Genomic DNA, 6854 nt, shown 5'->3' on the forward strand with positions numbered 1-6854 from the left:
AGGTAGTCGATCTTGGTCGTCAGGGTGTCTTTGCAGGCCTTAATAGCCTCCAGGATGTCCGAGGGAGAAGGGCTGGTAGCCGCTCCCGGATCCCCCTCCGTCTGAGTGCCCGCCGACATCTTGGGAGAAGGAGGCCTCGTGGCCAAGATGGCCGCCGCGGGACCCGAGGACCGCGATGAACTCCCGGAGGATTTGGCCGAACGGAGCTTTCCCGGGGAAAGCGGAGGAGCCCGCGCGGTGCTCCCTGCCCTCTTGGACCCCAGGGTGATAAGAAGGGTGAAGTTAGATGGCTAAGTGGATGCCGATGAAACTGAAAGGATGATGCGAGGAGCGGAGCTCGAACCTGGTGCGTCCTCTCTGCTTCACATCCCGGCCACGCCCCCCATTTATCGATCTACATTGCACAAAAACTGGAGGTAACTGTGCCTCTTGAAAAAGTTGTAGCCTAACAAAGCGATGTGTAAAAGGTTCAATTAAAACATTTTGTAAATTTGTTTTTTAAACTAATTTGTTCCTGCGGATGGCCAGTCGTAAGGATAAAGAAGTCCAATGGAAAACTTTAGTATTGGAGCACAGCAAGCAGCAGGACTCCAGTAGCTGTGGAGTTTTAATCTTGATGGTAATTTTTTAAATTTTATATTTTTGTAGATTGTTTCAGTCCTTAATAATGTAAAGCGCTTATGGTAATGTTAATTAATTTATTTTTTTTCAGTTTGCAAAGTAGTTCCTAATATCCCGATAAATCGGAACAGTCCAGACCTCAGCAGAAGCCATAATGGAAGCACGACTCAAAATAGCATGCACCCTACTGGAATATAAAGGTGTCACGTACCTGGGAGGAGTCTGAGTTGACGAGGTCGGCCTCTCTTATATCTCTGGCCCAGACCCCACTGAAGGTGAGACAGAGGGTGTCAAAGGCCAGGAGGGACACGAGTGCCTGTGGTTTTTGATGGATCAGCATAGGCTGCTTGTCCGGATCCCGAAAACTGGAACATGCAATGATGTATGGAACAGGTGCAGCAGATAGCCAGGCAAGCACTCGGGTAGTTCTGAGAGACAAGGTTTGAGTCAGAGTAGTAGGAAAGCCAGGGTCATCAACAGGCTGTGCAGCAGGGTACCAAATCGTAAGCAGAGCCAAAGTCAGGGACGGAGCCGGGTCAGGTTTAGCAGAGAAGCAGAATCCATGTCCAAGTTCAGAACAAGCCAGGTCTGCAACAGGGAAACATACAGGTATCATCAGGTCACAGGAAACAGCTGAAGATCAGTCAGCACAGGAAACAGGATTGAACTTCCTTTAAATAGCCTGTCTGGCGCCACGCCCATTAGTCATTCTTCTGGGAATAGCCTGTGCACGGCCACGCCCCAGACGTCTCACAGGGATTCCCTGACAAAAGGTCAGTCATGTCACAAACTGCATGGAACATTTCCTAGACGACATTGTATTTCTATTTAACCACTTTAGCCCTGGAGGATTTGGCTGCTCAAAGACCAGGCCCTATTTTGCGATTCTGCTCTGAGTGACTTTAACGGACAATTGCGCACTCGTGCGATGCTCTACTCAAACGAAATCTACATCCTTTTTTCCCCACAAACAGAGCTTTCTTTTGGTGGTATTTGATCACCTGTGCGATTTTTTTTTTTTTTTATGTTGCGGGACTGCGACATTGCGGCAGAGCGATCGGACTCCTAAGTAATATTTTTGACACTTTTGGGGTTACCAGTGACGTTACTACAGTAATCAGTGCTATAAATATGCACTGTTACTGTAAAAATGACACTGGCAGGGAAGGGGGTTAACGTTATTGGTGATCAAGGGGTTAAGTGTGTCCCTAGTGGAGTGATTCTAAATGTCAGGGGGCGTGGCTAGTGAAGTAAGCACAGAGACATGCGATCTTACATAGGATCACATAGCCTCTGTGCTTACTTCATGGAGAATGACAGACAGCTGTGTTACATCAGTCGTCTGTCTTTCTCCCTCTGCTGGGGGAGATTGTGAGTGCACGGTGGCCATCGGAGCCACCGGTGACATGCGCTGACTCCCCAACCGACGATCGGGGGCGCACCTCCGGCGGCAGGCTAGCACCGTACAAGTGCGGCGGGCGGTCGGCAAGCAATTTAAAATCTGTAAAGATTATAAGAATGTGCTGAAAGTGTATTTATTATAACAATGAAAAATTATGACATACAGATTGCCTGAAATTTGGTATACATTGTACATTTTTTTTTATTTTTTGTAGATGCAGCGTGAGGCTTGGATTTCCAGCGTTTGTTAATTGTTCTTTCTGGAGTTGTACATTCTGTGTGTTTTGTTTGTTATTTTTTTTAATAAAGTTTTTGTTTTAAGTTAAATTAGTTTGTAAAAGTTTTTTTTTATTATGTTAAAATTAGATTGTAAAATAAAACAACTTTTGCTTGCAGTTTACTGATTCTGCCTGGTCATTAGGGGGATTATGGATGTGAACACTTTTAGCATTTGTTATATCATCATAAGCAGTTTTTGTTTTTTGCTTTTTTTTTTTTTTTATAAAGTTTTTGCATTAAGTTTTAAATTTAGTTTTGTAATTTTTTTTTTTATTATGTTAAATTAGTTTGTAAAATAAAACAACTTTTGCTTGCAGTTTACTGATTCTGCCTGGTCATTAGTAGGGATGATCGAACTTTTGAAAAGTTTGGTTCGACCAGAACACTCGAACTTCCTGAAAGTTTGGCCCGGATTTCAGAACCCCATTGAAATCAATGGGACCCGAACTTCGGTAATCAAAAAACACAATTTTGAAGCCCTAAAACCCAATAAATGCCCCTAAAAAGTGCCTAGGGTTCTGGGTCATGCCCCAGGGACTATTAATCACACAAAAAAAAGTTCTTAAAAATTGTCATTTTTGATAGAGAGCCAATTATTGAAAAAAGTATTGTATGTCCAGAACCAGAAAAAAAGTTTGTTTGTATTAGAATTGCAGTAGAGCAGGATAGTGGCTTCGCTATTTTCACACCCGGCTTTTTGTTGCAGGTGTTTATAGGGCTTTTTTGTGGACATGTTTGGAGGCAGGCATGACATCTAAACTTCTGTGTAGGGATATACAGTATATATACACATAAACATATATAGGTGTGAAAGTAGCAGAACCCTATGCCTGCGCTAATGAAATAATTAGCAGGCATAGGGCTCCGCTCCTATCACACCTATATGTGTGTGTGTGTATAAATACATATAAGTGTGTGTGTATATATACCCCTATACAGAAGTTCAGATGTTATGCCTGCCTTCAAAGACGCCCAAAAAAAAAAACGCCTGCAACAACACACCTGGGCGTTTTTGTTGCAGTCGTTTTTTTGGGCATTTTTCGGGCGTCTTTGGATGCAGGCATAACATCAGAACTTCTGTGTAGGAGTATATATACATACACACATATACGTGTGATAGGAGCGTAGCCCTATGCCTGCTAATTATTTCATTAGCGCATACATATACTGTATATGTATTTATACACATACACATATATAGGTGTGAAAGTAGCAGAACCCTATGCCTGCGCTAATGAAATAATTTGCAGGCATAGGGCTACGCTCCTATAATACCTATATGTGTGTATGTGTATAAATACATATAAGTGTGTGTGTATATATACCCCTATAAGTTCAGATGTCATGCCTGCCTCCAAAGATGCCCAAAAAAACGCCTGCAACAAAAATGCCCAGGTGCGTTGTTGCAGGCGTATTTTTTGGGCGTCTTTGGAGGCAGGCATAACATTTGAACTTCTGTATAGGGGTATATATACACACACACTTATATGTATTTATACACATACACACATATACGTGTGATAGGAGCGTAGCCCTATGCCTGCTAATTATTTCATTAGCGCAGGAATAGGGTTCTGCTACTTTCACACCTAATGTATGTGTATATATACATACATGTGTGTATATATATATATATATATACAGTGGGTACGGAAAGAATTCAGACCCCCTTAAATTTTTCACTCTTTGTTATATTGCAGCCATTTGCTAAAATCATTTAAGTTCATTCTTCTTCCTCATGAATGTACACATAGCACCCCATACTGACAGAAAAGCACAGAATTGTTGACATTGTTGCAGATTTATTAAAAAAGAAAAACTGAAATATCACATGGTCCTAAGTATTCAGACCCTTTGCTGTGACACTCATATATTTAACTCAGGTGCTTTCCATTTCTTCTGATCATCCTTGAGATGGTTCTACACCTTCATTTGAGTCCAGCTGTGTTTGATTATACTGATTGGACTTGATTAGGAAAGCCACACACCTGTCTATATAAGACTTTTCAGATCACAATGCATGTCAGAGCAAATGAGAATCATGAGGTCAAAGGAACTGCCTGAAGAGCTCAGAGACAGAATTGTGGCAAGGCACAGATCTGGCCAAGGTTACAAAAAGATTTCTGCTGCACTTAAGGTTCCTAAGAGCACAGTGGCCTCCATAATCCTCAAATGGAAGACGTTTGGGACGACCAGAACCCTTCCTAGAGCTGGCCGTCCGGCCAAACTGAGCTATCGGGGGAGAAGAGCCTTGGTGAGAGAGGTAAAGAAGAACCCAAAGATCACTGTGGCTGAGCTCCAGAGATGCAGTCAGGAGATGGGAGAAAGTTGTAGAAAGTCAACCATCACTGCAGCCCTCCACCAGTCGGGGCTTTATGGCAGAGTGGCCCGACGGAAGCCTCTCCTCAGTGTAAGACACATGAAAGCCCGCATGGAGTTTGCTAAAAAACACCTGAAGGACTCCAAGATGGTGAGAAATAAGATTCTCTGGTCTGATGAGACCAAAATAGAACTTTTTGGCCTTAATTCTAAGCGGTATGTGTGGAGAAAACCAGGCACTGCTCATCACCTGTCCAATACAGTCCCAACAGTGAAGCATGGTGGTGGCAGCATCATGCTGTGGGGGTGTTTTTCAGCTGCAGGGACAGGACGACTGGTTGCAGTCGAGGGAAAGATGAATGCAGCCAAGTACAGGGATATCCTGGACAAAAACCTTCTCCAGAGTGCTCTGGACCTCAAACTGGGCCGAAGGTTTACCTTCCAACAAGACAATGACCCTAAGCACACAGCTAAAATAATAAAGGAGAGGCTTCACAACAACTCCGTGACTGTTCTTGAATGGCCCAGCCAGAGCCCTGACTTAAACCCAATTGAGCATCTCTGGAGAGACCTAAAAATGGCTGTCCACCAACGTTTACCATCCAACCTGACAGAACTGGAGAGGATCTGCAAGGAGGAATGGCAGAGGATCCCCAAATCCAGGTGTGAAAGACTTGTTGCATCTTTCCCAAAAAGACTCCTGGCTGTATTAGATCAAAAGGGGGCTTCTACTAAATACTGAGCAAAGGGTCTGAATACTTAGGACCATGTGATATTTCAGTTTTTCTTTTTTAATAAATCTGCAACAATGTCAACAATTCTGTGCTTTTCTGTCAGTATGGGGTGCTATGTGTACATTCATGAGGAAGAAGAATGAACTTAAATGATTTTAGCAAATGGCTGCAATATAACAAAGAGTGAAAAATTTAAGGGGGTCTGAATACTTTCCGTACCCACTGTATATATATATATATATATACCCCTACACAGAAGTTCAGATGTCATGCCTGCCTCCAAACACGTCCACAGAAAAGCCCAATAAACGCCTGCTACAAAAACGGCCAGGTGTGAAAGTAGCGAAGCCACTATCCTGCTCTATTGCAATTCTAATAGAAACAATCTTTTTTCTATGGCGGTCACCCTGAAATGGAAGGGTTTGGTCACCCTGCCATAGCAGTCAGAGTCAGTTAACCCTACACTACACTACGGTCCCCTGACACTTAACACTTTCCCTACAGAAACTAGATTATTAAATCTAACTATAGTGGAAAATAGTACCCTAACTACACTAGATATCCCTTTCCTCACACTAATAATTGCTAAATGACACTTTTGCTGCAGGAATAACAGAACTGCTTCCACTCTCTTCCACATACCTGTACTACAATGCTAGAGATTTGGCGGGGCTATGTTATATACTAGGGGGCGTATTCACTACTGATGGGCCTCTGGACCCCCTAGTCACTCCAATCACATTCCTCCTGCCCCCTCAATTGGCTTTTACTGATGGTTCTGGTCCAATCACGGGCTTTTAAAGCCCAGTTCCTGTCCCATTGCATTTTGGTCGGTTCTGATTGCTGAATTTCCGAACTTTTTCAGCAAAAAGTTTGAAATTCGGCCGAATTTCGAACAGTCAATGTTCGGGTCGAACTGATGGTCGACCCGAACCTTTGGATCATCCCTAGTCATTAGGGGGATTATGGATGTGAACACTGTTAGCATTTGTTATATCATAAGCAGTTTTTGTTTTTTGCTTTTTTTTTTTAATAAAGTTTTTGCATTAAGTTTTAAATGTAGTTTTGTAAAAAATTTTTTTTTATTATGTTAAATTAGTTTGTAAAATAAAAACAACTTTTGCTTGCAGTTTACTGATTCTGCCTGGTCATTAGAGGGATTATGGATGTTAACACTTTCATCATTTGTTATAAGGAAGCAGTTTGTGGTGTAGATGCCCAGATTCACAATAGGCATATATGTTGACTCCGCATCATGAGGTGTTTTTAGATTGCATGATTTTAAGGTTAACCCCAGTGACAGCCCTGCTCTACATTGGTAATCTTTCATTTTTACCTAATTCCGAACCTAATTCAGAATATTCAGAGCTCTCTCCCTCAGTCTCCTCACGTATCACTAATTTACTATCAGATATATTGGTCTGGATGTCTCAACACTTCCTCAAACTCAACCCATCCAAAACCAAGCTTATAATTTTTCCTCCACCACGTGCCCCTTCC

The 6854-nt window shown here is 42.4% G+C and overlaps 1 long non-coding RNA gene across 1 annotated transcript; it reads left to right on the plus strand.

Annotated features, from left to right (window-relative positions):
• Positions 1-388: 388 nt before the first annotated feature.
• On the plus strand, positions 389-2302 carry LOC309563544. Its single transcript, XR_014225716.1, has 3 exons — positions 389-619; positions 713-821; positions 2238-2302. It is a non-coding gene; the product is annotated as an uncharacterized lncRNA (long non-coding RNA).
• The last annotated feature ends 4552 nt before the right edge of the window (positions 2303-6854 follow it).

The sequence above is a fragment of the Pelophylax lessonae genome (genome assembly GCF_965119305.1).
Source record: "Pelophylax lessonae genome assembly, chromosome: 9".
NCBI lineage: Eukaryota > Metazoa > Chordata > Amphibia > Anura > Ranidae > Pelophylax > Pelophylax lessonae.